The sequence below is a fragment of the Alosa sapidissima genome, chromosome 15 (genome assembly GCF_018492685.1).
Source record: "Alosa sapidissima isolate fAloSap1 chromosome 15, fAloSap1.pri, whole genome shotgun sequence".
In the NCBI taxonomy this organism is placed as follows: Eukaryota; Metazoa; Chordata; class Actinopteri; order Clupeiformes; family Clupeidae; genus Alosa; species Alosa sapidissima.
Genome location: NC_055971.1, coordinates 26,303,741 through 26,318,739, shown reverse-complemented (window position 1 = coordinate 26,318,739; position 14,999 = coordinate 26,303,741). Strand labels below are relative to the sequence as shown.

At 46.1% G+C, this 14,999-nt stretch overlaps 1 protein-coding gene across 2 annotated transcripts in view; it reads right to left on the bottom strand.

Annotated features, from left to right (window-relative positions):
• The window catches only part of arhgap35a (Rho GTPase activating protein 35a), a 73,081-nt gene extending 59,779 nt beyond the window's left edge, over positions 1-13,302 (bottom strand). For both annotated transcript variants that reach the window (XM_042063142.1, XM_042063141.1), the window contains exon 1: positions 12,512-13,302. The gene's annotated coding sequence lies outside the window, so the exon portion shown is untranslated. The remainder of the gene's footprint in view (positions 1-12,511) is intronic.
• Between the last annotated feature and the right edge of the window lie 1,697 nt (positions 13,303-14,999).

Sequence of the window (14,999 nt, the reverse complement as noted above, 5' to 3'; positions counted from 1 at the left end):
GCCCTTTGTGAAGAGCAGATCGCGGCAGCCCACCTGACAACATCTACGGTGACTCAAGATCTAGCATGTACACACACACACACACACACACACACACACCCCTGCTGATTCTGCAGTCAGTCACCAGATTCAAAAGGTGACGTGGCAGTCCACACAAACACACACTGTTCTCTTGCTTCCTAGACTCTCCTACAAACACACACACACACACACACACACAGACCGTTTGCCATTAAACCCTCAAACCAGTCGCATGCCATACCAAAAACAACAGCAGAAGCAGCTTCAGCAACTTGTCACTCACCCGTCACACTGCATTTCACCCTCACAAGGGCTCGAGTGTGTGTGTGTGTGTGTGTGTGTGTGTGTGTGTGTGTGTGTGTGTGTGCACATGTGTGTGTGCACATGTGTGTTTGTGTGCTTGTGTGCGCATGTGTGTTCGTGTTTGTGTGCTTGTGTGCGCGAGTTGTTTTCTTTAAAGCTGACAGTAAAGTTGTTGTGCCAGGCGGCTGTAACAAACCCAAGCTGCTCCTCTCGCGCCTGCCTGCCAGACTGACTGACGGCTTCACCGTAAGCTTGGCAAGCTGTCTGCGTGCTATTTCTCTTCATGTCACTGTTGCTGCCACTGCCACACTCTTCTTTTCTTGTTTGCAAATTACTGAATGGCATCTCCCCACTGCACGCAACCACCCTTCATAATATCACATGCTGAAGTGACGACATCGCACAACATTTTACTAGAAACCTCCTCGTTTCCAGAGGTGCAGGGGCTTGAAAATGCTACAAAAAAATGATTCTGATGATCATGTACAACCAACATCTGCCATAACATCTCTCACATTACCCAGAAGTCTAAATCGGGTCTGTGCCAGATCTGGGCCGAATCCAGCCTGCTGTCTAATTCCTGCCTCTGCTCTGGGTGTTGTCTAATACCTGCCTCTGCTCTGGGTGTTGTTTGTCTGCATCTGCCGGATGGGGGCAACACGTGAGCCAGGAGTGAGCCGGATCCACCATGCTGTCTGGGGGGGAGGAGGGGAGGAGGGGGGTGTTGCTGCTGCCGCTGAGCTGTGGTATGTAAACTCTCCTAGGCTGCGTGCGGCTAGGCTCGCTCTCTGTGTTGCTAGGTGCAAAAGGTCAGAGCAGCCCATAGCGACACACACACACACACACACGGTGCGGGTGTGGGGGGGAGGGGGTTAGGGGGGGTAGAAGGATGGCGAGGGAGAGAAGGTGGAGAAAATGCTGACTCACCCCCTTAGTCTGAGTAAAAGAAGACATTTCACTCGCAATCACACACACACACACACACACACACACACACACACAGAGACAAAGATACTTTACAAAGATTCCATGTCTACCCACACACACATACACCTGCATAAGTAGGGTTAGGCCATATCGTGTCATTATTGATGTACCGGTAGCATTCCTCCCAGTGATAAGAATGTGTCCTATCGCGTAGCTGACACAGGTGATGGCATGTTGTGCTGCCGGGTGGGCAGTTCACATGTACATTGGGAACGAGCATGACAAGTGGAAACTGTAAACAAGGAAGTAGAGTAGAGTTCATTGCTAATGATGGTCAGGATCAATTTTTTTTGCTCTGACGACTGGAAGCTGACGTGGCTGTGAAAAGAGTGGTGAATACGATTTTCATATAGTCATTCATTTACATCGTTATTATATCGGCATATAAATATCACGACAGAACAATATCATGATAGTCTATATAATCGCCCATCCCTAACCATAAGGCACTAATTTCATACCTCTTCTATTTTTAAAAAGGTGCCATGTGTAATGTCCGCCAAAAAATCAATTCATATTCCACATTCCATAAAAGATGGGGGCAGTATACCTCCAGAAAGTGAGTAACAACCAAGAAACGTGTATTGCAGTTTGGCTGGTGGTTATGTTGCCCGCATACGGCCTCCCATGGCCGAAACTGATATTATGACACCTGTCGGGCTGTGGCTAGTAATTTAGCATGCTAATTCAGGTTGATATCTCTGCAGCACTATACCTTGTCATTTTTTTAATGACATCATCGCCCTTATTTCTTCTAATTTTTTTTCGGATATTTTTACCTCAATTCTTACACATGGAACCTTTAAAGTTCACACACACGTGTCACGCAGTGGTGGAGAGAGGGCCAGAAAACCAGGCCGTCCTCCTGGACACACACTTTATGGCTGAGCGTGGTGGCTGAGCGTGGTGCCTGAGCATGGTGGCTTTACGTGGTGGCCATCCTCCTGGACACACACTTTATGGCTGAGCGTGGTGGCAGGGAGGTGTGGAGAGAGATGGACCCTGGGCAGCAGAGTTAAACAGGGGCGAGGCCACGTCCTTACCCATCATGCCCACGGGGCATTCAGATAGCCCTGCCAACGGGCATCCAGGAGCAGAAAGACTGTGCGACCAACACACACACACACATATAAATGCAAGGGAATGCAACCACTATTGGTCCAGTGACTCCTGGACGTTGCTGCTGTGATTAGCTAAATGATACAGGGATGACTCCACACACACGCACACACACACACACACAGAGGGATGACTCTCCACAAGCTGACCTAAGGTTACTGATTGCTTATGTCAGAGAGACACACACACACACACACACACACAGCCCCCCCTGGGGGAGCACACAGTGCCACCTCACCAGGTCTCTAGAGCAACCAGTGAGATAAGAGTAGCTCGTCATGCAGCTGAAAAATGGCCGCCTGCCGCCGCTCTGCTCAGGCGAGACGGCCACGTCTAATAAATAAACAGACGGATAAATAAAGCCGACACGGTTTGAGAGAGAGGGAGGGTGTGTGTGTGTGTGAGTGAGTTGCACAGTAGTCATGCTCAGTGCCTACAGGAGGTCAGTGTTTATTTGTGCGCTTCAGGATGGCAGCCCATGTTTCAGGGATGGGGCCCACTGGACAGGCCATATAAACAACACATCAGTGACTGACACACACACACACACACACACACACACACACAGGGCTCTATTAAGCCAAAGGAGTGTATTGGGTCAGGGATAATGTCATGGGGGGAGTTAGTGGAAGCTATGAGAAAATGATACTGAGAATTGTAAATTGTAATTAAAATGTAGAGAAACGCATAATTGATCTTGATTTGGATATAGTTTTGGTCTCGTTTTCTGTGTGTTTGTCTGTGTGTGCATATCATATCTGACTTTAGTTACTGCAACATTTTAACCCTTTCATTTTAAAAGGTATCCAATCTTTCCAGCACACACACAGGACTCAAATATCCCTGTCAGCTGCCATCCACCACACACACACACACACACACACACACACGGCAGAGGAGCAGCTGCCTCCAGATGCCCCTTGCAGTTCATGCCTCTGACAGGGATAGTGTGTGTGCTCTGGCGAAGGAGGAAAAGTGACATGTTTGAAACATTCCATGAGATGAGAATTTCAGGAACGTGTCTTATCCCTGCCAGTGTAATTCCCTCCCTCCCTCCCTCTCTCTCTCTCTCTCTCTCTCTCCCCCTCTATCTCTCTCATCTGACTGCTCATCTCTTTTGTGATTAAACCTGCCACATCTAATTAAACTCTGCAGATGTGCATCTCTCTCTCTCTCTTTCATTCTCCCTATTCCCCCCCCCCCCCCTCTCCATCTCTTCCGTCATGATGAAGTCACAATGAGGATTACGGTGTTGAGTGAGTGCGGTGTGTCCATCTCTCAGAGCGTTATGGATTATACCCCATAATTCACTGGGATTATTAATCCAGTGTTTTGTTTTAGGGAAGGTAACAGTCTAATGCTTTGAGAGTGGGATGTGTTTAATACAGCCTGCACCACACTAGGAAATGGGTGAGCCCCATCCCAATGGCCTGTGTAATACACATGCATGCACACACAAACACACGCACATGCGCACACACACACGCACGCAGTTTTGCATACAATTACAGGCAACTGAAAGGGTCTTTGTACGACATCCCAACAACAGTACAACAAAATAACAGCAACAACTTCAAGGAAGCGGATGAGAGGGATACAGAGTTGGAGAGAAAGACAGACAAGAAAGACAGACAAGACAGACAGATGTTACTGAAGAAAGATTAGGTGTTTCAAGCTGGCAGAAGACTGACAAGGGCAGCTGTAAGGGGCTTTGGCCTCCTTCAAACCTTCTCCCAGACATACAACACTCAGCTGTCACACAAACACACCTAAAGGACAAAGTCAGTGGATAGAACAAACTGATGAAACTGACTGCTAGTGTATGATCTCATCCTCATGGGCAGCAGTGGCAAACGCTGGAAGGTGATGCCAGACATGCCATGCTAAGCTAAGCTAGGCTAGGCTAGGCTAGGCTAACTCTAGCGCTATACATCTGCCTGAGCCTCCCTCTTGCATAAGTTTGGTAGCTGAGCTGGCAGGCCCAGATCGAGTCAGAGGTCACATCTGCGGTACCCTGACACATCCATCTCCATGGCCATTATTCAGAATGACCGACATGGACCTCCATTGTCCAGATAGGGAGTCGGTGGTGGTGGTGGGGGGGGGGGGGGGGGGGGGATTCTATAGCAGCCAACAAAAGGCACCCCCCCCCCCCCCCCTCCACACACACATCTTCCTCTACCACCACTATAACCATCCCCCTCCCCTCTCCTCCCCCGGCGCAGTTGTAGCTAATTTCTCGGGGAAGACGTATGCCAATTCTCATTTGATAAAAGCCTTGTCTTTTAAGGTGGGGTCAGTGGCGGCGTCCATTAACAGACCACATATCCAGTTTCATATTGATTGAAGCTGCGCTCTCTGGGTGACGCAGATCTCTTTCAGATGAATGTTCACCGAGGGCAGAGTGTCTATGTACACCACCACAGGGAAGAGGAGGGAGGGAGGGAGGGAGGGAGAGAGAGAGAGAGAGAGAGAGAGAGAGAGAGGGATGGAGAGACAAAGGGAGAGAAGGACGAAAGGGTGAAGAAATAAAAGATGGTGTGGCAGAAATATAGACATGAGACAGCAAAAGAGAAAAGATAGAAGAAGGGGAAAAGAAACACAGAGACAGAGAGAGAGAGAGAGAGAGAGAGAGAGAGAGAGAGAGAGAGAGAGAGAGAGAGAGAGAGAGAGAGAGAGAGAGAGAGAGAAAGAAAGTCATCTCGCCCACACCCACAGACCTGTAGCCTTCAGCAGATGGGTGAGTGCGTTGGGGGGCACTGGTTCTACCCACCCCCAGCGCATTTCCTAGTAGAAATTCAGATAGTCATTACAAAATGCTCTTTTCCCCTTGCAGCGTAATCCGGCTCCAGAACAAGGCTTCCATTCAGTTGGGCGGCACAGTAATCTGGGCCTACACATTCATAAGCTTCCATAATTAGCTCCTGGCTTTATCGAACCAAACGCAGCGCAGCCTTTTCCGCTCAAATCAAACGCCTGTCTTTTTCCCGAGAAACAAAACCAATTAAGCTGTACATCGCACAGATATTACATGTAGTCACTCCCAGCATTGCTGGAGTAAGGTCATTTGATGTGTGGATGTGTGTGTGTGTGTGTTTTTGGAAGAAAGAAAATAAAAAAGGATTTGAAATTTCTTTTCAAGACTGTATGCACCATGGAGAAATGGTCAGCCTATGTTCAGATTCTAATGTTTGGATCTAAATCCAATTTTTGCCATATCTGATCAAAATCCACACCTGACTGACCATGCATGTTACATACAGTATGACAAGCTGTCAGAGAACTGACTGCTTCCTGACTGACTTACCCATGTGACAGATGGCAATTGGAGGATTTCTCTGCCTGAAGTTATCAGACATTTTTGAAGACATCTTGCCTATTTTCACATCTTAAACGGCCTGGCCCAGGGCCTGAACACGTCAAACAAAACAGAGAGCTAGCTCGCTACTCCCTCCCCCCCGTGCAATTGAAACTCTCCTGAACGCACATCTCGACGGTTATTGGTTGGAACACTTTATTTTGCCTTTAAGAGGTTGGCAATTATGGTAAATTATGGCAATTATTGGTAGCAATTATTTTTCTGTGCAGATCTCAGAGCCTAGGCTGCCTACAGATACACGTTTTTTGACGGCCTGCTTGTGGGGCGGGCAGCTAGTGGATCGTTTGGAAAGATTAGATGAATGTGATCAATTTAGTTTGGGCCTGCATTCGCTGATACAACCTTTAAAGCGTCTGCTAAATACCAGTCTCTTCCCTTTACCTTTACTTTAGATCCAATCTCTGTGTGGCTATGCTCATCATTGTTCTTATCTACGTTGCTATAGTAATGACATTGAAGTAATGTTGACTCAGAAGTAATGTTGACATTACACAAAATCAATCAATCATAGAGGATGATAAAATTAGGTTGATAATTTACTCTCATAACAACTTAAAACTGCGTCACAGGATTTATACAATTGACAGGATAGAAATATAAATGGTTTGCCTACAGTATGCAAATTTCCATTTTGAAGGGTGGACGGTGACGGTTTTAATCAAGTAAAAATTAAGTATTCAGAGCTGTCATATCTAGACGGATTATCAAAATTGTTATTTGAATAGTACTGAAAGATGTGATGTCATTTGATGTCATTTTTGGCTGTTCACTCTTGCTACATATGACCCAATTCCGATTAGATATTCCCATGAAGCTGATTTTGACTGACAGCCTGAACACAGCCTTCCTCTTCATCCATCAAAACGACACTGTGGTCAGTCACAGTCACCTGTCCGATACACAACACTGTGGTCAGTCAACAGTCCGATGTAGCAGCCCGACATGACTGGAGGAACAAAACAACAAACAAACCATCCAGCAATTCAACTCACAGAACAATGGTGTGAGAAATAGCTACAACAGGAGAGTAGTGAAATGGCCTGCCAAAAAACCCACAAACCGCTGCCACCCAGTCACAGACTCACCGAGAATGGAGAAATTAGAGTCAAGAAAAGTCGGTCCCAAATCAACTTCCTGGAGGAAATAAAAGAGCACTCTCGCACATTCCTGGATATAACAAGGCATGTGTCTGAGGTCGGGACCTGATGGAGCCTCCCCGGTCGACCAGCGAAAGGGCACTGCAAGAAGTGTGTGTGTGTGTGCGAGCACTAAGCACTAATAATCAGAGCCGCTTGGCAGCAGGTGACAGCTTTCCATTCGTCCCGGCTGAAAGGCGCAGGCTCTTATTGAAGAAAATTAACCCTGAGGAGAGGTTGTGTGTGTGTGTGTGTGTGTGTGAGTGTGAGTGTGAGTGTGAGTGTGAGTGAGTGTGAGTGTGTGTGTGTGAGTGTGAGAGAGAGAGAGAAAGAAAGAAAAAGAAAGAGAGAGAGAGACAGCAGACATGATTCACTTTAGCCGCCCCAAGCGCACAGGTTCATCAGTCGGGTGATGGCTACTCTGGTCACCACTGCACTCCTTCGCTGCTGCCGCTGCAAATGGAAGTCCATTAAGCAGGCCGGCGAGGCTTTCTCCCACAGCATAACCAGACAGCGCCGGTCCTTATCAACACACATCTCCACAGAGAGCACAGGGGGACAGACAAACAAGTGCGAGGACCCAGACAGGGGCCATATTAGGAGACCAGCACAGAAAGACTCGCTTTAATCTGTGAGTGTGAGTGTGTGTTTGGGTGTGTGTGTGGGGGGGGTGTTTTATGTATGTGTGGGGGTTGTGTGGGGGGTACACAAAGACACACTGTCTGTCTGTGTGTGTGTGTGTGTGTGTGTGTGTGTGTGTGTGTGTGTGCGTGTGTGTGTGCGCTACAAGACAGGACAAGGTGGAGAATGGACAGATAGCTGCTGATTGTCAAGCAGATTCTGCCCTCTAGCCAAAACCTGCGCCACAGCCAAGCCAGAGCAGGGCCCAGACCTGACCTGACCTGGACTAAGCTGAGCTGCCATCCGATGACCCTGATGGAAATAAAATGCCTCTCGTGCCGATGCTCTGGCACCACATGACTGATAAGTCCGACCACACCAAGGAACAAGAGGAATTTCATCTGTAAAACACACATGCATGCAGTCACATCCACACTAACACACACAGACACACACACATGCTCTTTTACAGGAGTCCGGGCGGTTTTATCAGGCCATGCTATCGGCTCTGTGCGTTTGCGCCTGCATTTCACAGTAAGCCAGCGGCCACTCCTACTCCTCACACTGATCAGAATCAGAGAAAAAAAATCTCCCTCTATCTCTCTCTTTTCCTCCCCTCCACCATACAATCGCTCCATGACATACTATATCCTCTGTACATACCTGCAAGAACTGACAAATCCCCAAAAACTCTCCCACGACTTCTCAACGGCAAAAAGAAACATGGCCGACAATCCCATAGACTTGCCACCCTAGCGACCCCATCCCCCATATTAGAAAAGACTTTTACGAGACACGAAAGTGCACAATCTCAAAACTCTATGAATATCTGTGATAGGGGCGGGGTGGAGACCCAAAACAACTGAAATGGAGAGAAAACGAGAGAGAGAGAGAGAGAGAGAGAGAGAGAGAGAGAGAGAGAGAGAGAGAGAGAGAGAGAGAGAGAGAGAGAGAGAGAGAGAGAGAGAACATCTCTGTTATTGTTAGTGCTTGGGGGCCTCACAGTTGGGAGATGGTGAAACTCTTCCTGCATTCTTGGCTTCTACAGCCCAGGGGCTCGCGGCAGCACCGACGCCAGACCAGATGACACTGGGGCTGCCATGAGCTACTGCCGGCCTAGATCCGGCTGCATTCTAGGAGGGGGGGTGTCACCCAACACAGAGGGGCCTACACTTTCTTGAATTTCCCCTGGGGATCAATAAAGTATCTATCTATCTATCTATCTATCTATCTATCTATCTATCTATCTATCTATCTATCTATAAGCACTGCAGTCTGCCTGCACCGGGCAGGGTGAGGGGTGACTGTCCTGGGGACAGAGGCGGAAGGACGAGGGAACAGGGTGCTTCTTCTTATGGATGATTCTGCACAACTCTGATTGGTATTTAGTAGAACGGTATAGCTGGCACTTTTATCCAAAGCACCACAGACTCACAACGGCAGGTTCTGAAAGCCAAACTTGGCCGATCCAATTGTCAGCTGGTGAAGTTAACAAGGGGGGGTCGACCAATTATCGGCCGGGACGATTTTTATTAGGGCCGATATTTATTATTTTTATAATAATCGGTGTCAGTCATTTTTTCCACCGATAAGCCGATATTGAAATGGATAAAGAATGAAATGTGCTACTTTGTCTGTAAAGAGTCTCTCACTCCCTGCATTCCATACACTGTTGAACTGGAGCAGCGCCGTTTCATCTTACTATATAAACGTGTATGCACAGCAATGACAATATAAAGTTTACGTTGACTTTGAATTTCATTTCCAAAACGGCCAACAACGGAGGAGTGGGCTTGTGGGTGGGAGTTCCAATATTACAGGAGCATGAGGAGGGAGGAGTCGGACAGCTTCTGACCTGATACGGAATCCGGCCTGGATCTGGCTCCGACACGGTTCTGACCCAGAGACTAGTATAGAAGTACCGAGAGGCGAAACTGGTGGGGTTTTTTTTGCCAATAGCGCTTTCGCCATTTTGGACTGAACATACCAATGTAATACAGCATAAAAAACCAGAAGCAAATGTTACTATTGCATCCAATTTTTGAGTCACTCGTTCGCATCTAAACACAATAGGTCACATATGTACAAACTAAAATATAGACCCTTTCAAGAGAGTTCCATTATCAGCATCATAGTTGGCTACAAGGCTTCCGTTTTAACATTCCATATGTTATCTTAATGCAGAGGAATTAGATTGGGAACCAAATAAACGTTAAAGCATTGTTTTTGTTTTTATTGTTGAAAGGGTCTATATGACTCTGGTCTGGGCCACATCTGGGTCTTGTCCGCCACAGTGTCGCACTTCGGGCAGAGACCCAGAGCAAGCCCTCTCATACAGAGGAACTTCCTCCCTCTAACTCGCAATAACAACACTCCCTGGCATTTGGCTGAGGCTGAGGATTCCTTCACATTTTTTTCCCCTCTTTCCTACGGTGTCACTAGTGGGCCAAAAGTGATCGTACTTTTTGTGAATGCTTGTGAGCTTGGTCGCTGTATAGCTTCTGACAGCTAGGGAATGCTGTTGTTTAGTTGTGAGTTAACACAAGGTGTGGTCATTTGTATACACTTAAAACATACCACAAACACACACACACACACACACACACACTCTCCCAACAGAGGAGTTGCTGTACATACTGTATGACTAAACATAAATCAGCCAAGTCACAGCTCTGAAGTTAATCATTAGTATGCCATCTCGAGGCGATTCACAGCCTGGCGACAAAGGGCAGATATTATTTCGTCCCCCCTCTGAATTTGCCTCGGATTTGATCAACTTTTGACTGAGTGACCCCTAGCAAAGGACATTGGGCTTATTTCAACTCGATTGACTCCTCCGGCTACCAAATACCTCAATCCTGCTGGCTGGAGTCCACTTACAACATGCTCTCAGTCTCAAATGCAGCCTTCCTTATTGCTCCCAAAGACATGATTGGTTTTAAGTCCGAAATAAAAACAGCTACAGACACTTGATGTCACACAGACTGGAAGACTGTAGCCTGGAAAACTCAGTCTGTGAGAAATATTCAGTCTGTGAGAAGTAAACACAATATATGGATATATAGTTACTGCTCTTTGGTTTGACTACAATTGAACACACACACACACACACACACACACACAGCAATCCTCACATTACTGACATTAGTCACGAAGGTAGCTCTACTGAGAACAAACTGCATGATGAAAGTATAACTATTCACAGACAGAAGATCCCAGACACATAAACCAGGTCTACATGACACGCGTGGTCAGTTCTGTAGAATGTTGCCACATAATAAACTGGGGTTGTTCCTGTGAAACTACTTCAATCAATGAATGTTATGATACATTGTATCCAAAGACGGCGTTCTGAAGTGCTATGGGTTGCTTAATATCAAGAAAATCAACCACGTCATGTGCGGGAGCAGTCAGCACACACACACAAATGTCAACCGTCTCCAACAACATGCCCGGTGAACATGCCTCCAGTGTTGCAGTCTGGGTTATTCAATGGGCGGAAAGAGACAGGAAAAGGATCCAGCTCCTCACATTTTCCTCGTACGCGCTAGGGGAAACTCTTGTTATAAAGGTACGACCGAACGACTTTCAAAATCAGTTTGTCTCACTAATCAGTAGTTCACTAATGGGCCAATAAGATGCGTGTTTTGACATCATAATGTCAGGGCTCCTGATAACAATCTGCGGTCTACATCATGGGTAAATAAAACAAATGATACAAAACCACTAATTAAAATCCAGCACTGTTTAGGGAGCCGCGGCACCTGACAACAAAAAACGTGAACAAAGCTCACTTTTAAACAGGCACCAAAATGCAGCAGTGGACGGGATATGCCAGTCAATTGAGTTTCTGACTGATGCGTGATATGGTAGCACATCGGTCCATGTCGTTCATCAGGCTCCATTGTCTTTGGATATGTGTTTACGGTAGGGTTTTCACCCTTTCTGCGTAGGGTCGAGAGAGGCAGACTCCAGCAGAACCGCATGGGAAGATCCTCCTGTCCATTCATAATAATATCACGATTCTGAAACGTGCGTTTAATAATCATACCAACCCTGCCATATGTTTGGATATTGAAAGTGAACACACACAAACAGAGAGAAGGAAAAACGTCCGAGTCAAAACAGATCTCGGCGTCAGGTCCTGGTGGGCTGCAGGCTCGGGTTGCAAGGCCTTCCCACATTTTGTATTTATCCGAATCTGAACAGAGGCCTTGACCACTAGTCTCTCAGTTCTTTCTCGGAACGAGGGAAACGTCAATACACTCATGGGTGATGCAATGCAATCCCTCCGAATTCCATATTTGCTTGTTTGCTTAAGTGAACACACTGACACTGACTTCTACTTCTACCGATTTCCATCCTGTTAATAAGCACTGAAAAGACCCAACGACGATAAGACGAAAAAGTAAAATGGAAGTTTTGTGTCCAGACCAGCTGGTGGGAATGAGAATGTTCCACGTGCCTTATTAACAATCTAAACTCTACTCAAAGGCTATATGACAGCTAAAACACTTGGATTTTCGGCCTTGAATACCCATAGACCTGAGCAACGAATTTCAGCTTGAAAGGAACTGCACGAAGCGACACACAGGCTAAAGAAATAAAAACAAGTACGCTGGGTAGGGCCGGAGTAGCTTAAAGTCTATGGCATGGAATTGCAGACCCCTGGAGACAAATTCCCTTAACTTAAAGTCTCGATAGTCCAGACCAAACTGCTTTTATTTTTACATTGAACATTTTCCCTCGACCAAAACAGGGTCACTTTTTATTAACGTTACACCAACTCCTCTTCAACCGATTGTTTGAGAACACATGGAAGCTCGAGCAATTCACGTTTCAACCTCGGCAGTGCATCAATAAACACCGCGATTGCAAGTGTTATTTTCAAGTTGGAAAACACTGACATCCGAAATAAAAAAATAAAACTAGTAACGTTACATACCATAGCATTCCTCCGTCTCTCCGGTTTACTCTCCCTCTTGTACGCTGCTGGTCTCTGTTGGACACTGAAGTAGCAAACCCCGGGCCGGCTGGGAGGAAAAATAGAATAAAGCCAAGATAGATAGCAGTTCGACAAAAGGTCTTTAGAATGGCTTAGTTAGTTCCCTTTCTTTTGCTGATGCGTAAACAGTGTTCCTATCCAAATTACGCTTCCATTTCAGTCGCGTAAAGTTTGTTTCCCAGTTTCTTGGTTCTTGCTCTCTTCCACCCCAATGCTAAAAGGGAGAAATACAGGCTTCGACCGGCGAAAAAACAATCCTAGATGTCGGTATGTGGTCCACTGGATTTTCTTGTTTGAAAGGAGGGGGCGTAGAAGGAACAAAAATCAGAGGTTTGTGTCGCTGCGTCTTCCTCTGGGCTCACCACGTTGTTTTTTGACCAATTATTATTTCCTTTGTTGCGCTCCAAAAACACTTTGGACATGCCTGTTCCCTTGCCGAGCCACGTTTAAGTTGCTTTCACAGCATATGGCTCGACAATGCGACTCCTCCCGACAGCTCCATATTAGTTAGTTTTACTCCCTCGGACACGCCGTTTGCAAACCGATGTGCGTGAGAGAATGTGTGTGTATGTATGCGTGTATGCGAGAGTGTAAATGTATTTTTCCCCCAGCTTCCCAGTAATGGCGGCCTTTCTCCCGTTCGCAGTCTCTCCTCCCTCTCTGTTGGGAGAATGGGAACTCTGCACACAACCACAGCGCAGTCTCGCCCAGCGGCGCATGGACACTACTGCAAAAACGGCAAAAAAAAAACACGCAGACTAGTTAGAATAGGCCTACACAAAACACATACCCACGCGCTTGCACAAATCCAAATGATGAAGTTGACTAAAATGACACATGTGGATTGATTAAATCCCTCTGTTCTAACGGCAATATTTTAACATAAAGGCTACTCAATGCTTACATGTAATTTGCGGGTTACACTTATTAACAGCACAAACATATTATTATACAAACATTATATTATATACTCAGGTCTTGCTGTCAGCCATCAACAGTAGATCAATCAATGTGGATTGTATAAATGGCAAGTATTAACAATAGACCTACATTGTTTTTATCAAATAATGCATGTATCATATTGCTTATGAGTATTTTATCACTATGTTATTTTGGGTAGCATATTGTAGGCCTATTCAAAGTATAAGGCATTCATTTACAACAGAACTATTATCTTTATTTTTATATCTCCATTTCTAAATTGATCTGAATACATGCAATTGGATTAGAAATGCTAGGAATTTAATACTGACACAGAAAGTTCCACTCCAAGAATTCCCATAAAATTGTAGGGGTTTATAAGCCTCTTGCAAGAGGTGAAGGCTACTGTGAAGAGCTTAGTGATTCTGGAGACAAAGAGAAATTCCAACGATGTAGTTTAGCAAGCTGCCATGCCATAACCTGGTTGTTGTGTAACCACTTAAACAGATGTCAGTTCATTTCAGAACTGCCACACAAATCTCTCTATCTCTATCTCTCTACATCCTTTCTCTCTCTCTTTCAAAATGGAAAGGTCACACCCCTAAATGCGGAGTCTTTCTGTACAAATGTGCTATCTAATGTCATCATCAGAATCATCATTAGCAAATGCTATTGTTTTCCTTCCAGCTCCTCCATAAAGTGCAGTTACACAGAAACACACTTTCTCCCTGTTTTGCTCATGTTCTACTCAGTGGGTTTGCATTGGAACAACTGGCCGGCTGGATTCCTGTATAGGCTCAAGTTCCAGTGCTTGGTCCTGTCCTGCCAGCCTGGCAGTCACTTCAGCATATAGCCAGTCGGGTCTTGGGCCACGGCCACGGCCCCAGTCCCCCTGAGGCATCATTCAAGTCATGGTTTTATTCATTCCAGTGACCCTGATTACATGCCGCATGATTAGAAGAAGGGGTCAAAGTTTCATTTTAATCTACACTTGTTTTACAGGCTTCCTCTTTACCTTCTCATAAATAGGGCAGTGCTGTTTGCAAGACTACCCGTGCGGGCACACCCATGAATCACGGCTATAAAACAACAGCCATGGAATGACAGAGGTAACCGGATCCAGGTTCACTCCTGACTAGGCCCAGATCCTTTGGAGCGGTATAGCCATAGTATGCACAACCAACCGCCTCTATTTATTAGGGGAAAGGCCATGCTAGACATACAGTGTTTTTTTTATTTCATTTCATTCAACTCTTTTTTTTTAAATATTTTTGGGCTTTTTATGCCTTTAATTTGATAGGACAACGGAGAATGACAGGAAGTGAGTGGGAGAGAGAGTCGGGGTGGGATCCGGAAAGGACCACGGGGCGGGAATCGAACCCGGGTCGCCGGCGTACGGTGCAGGTGCCCCAGTCAGTTGCGCCACAGCTGGGGCCCAAACACTCTTTTGAATGGGTTTCTCACAGGCTAGCAATAGCATGGCTAACAATAGCATAGCCGTTCGCTT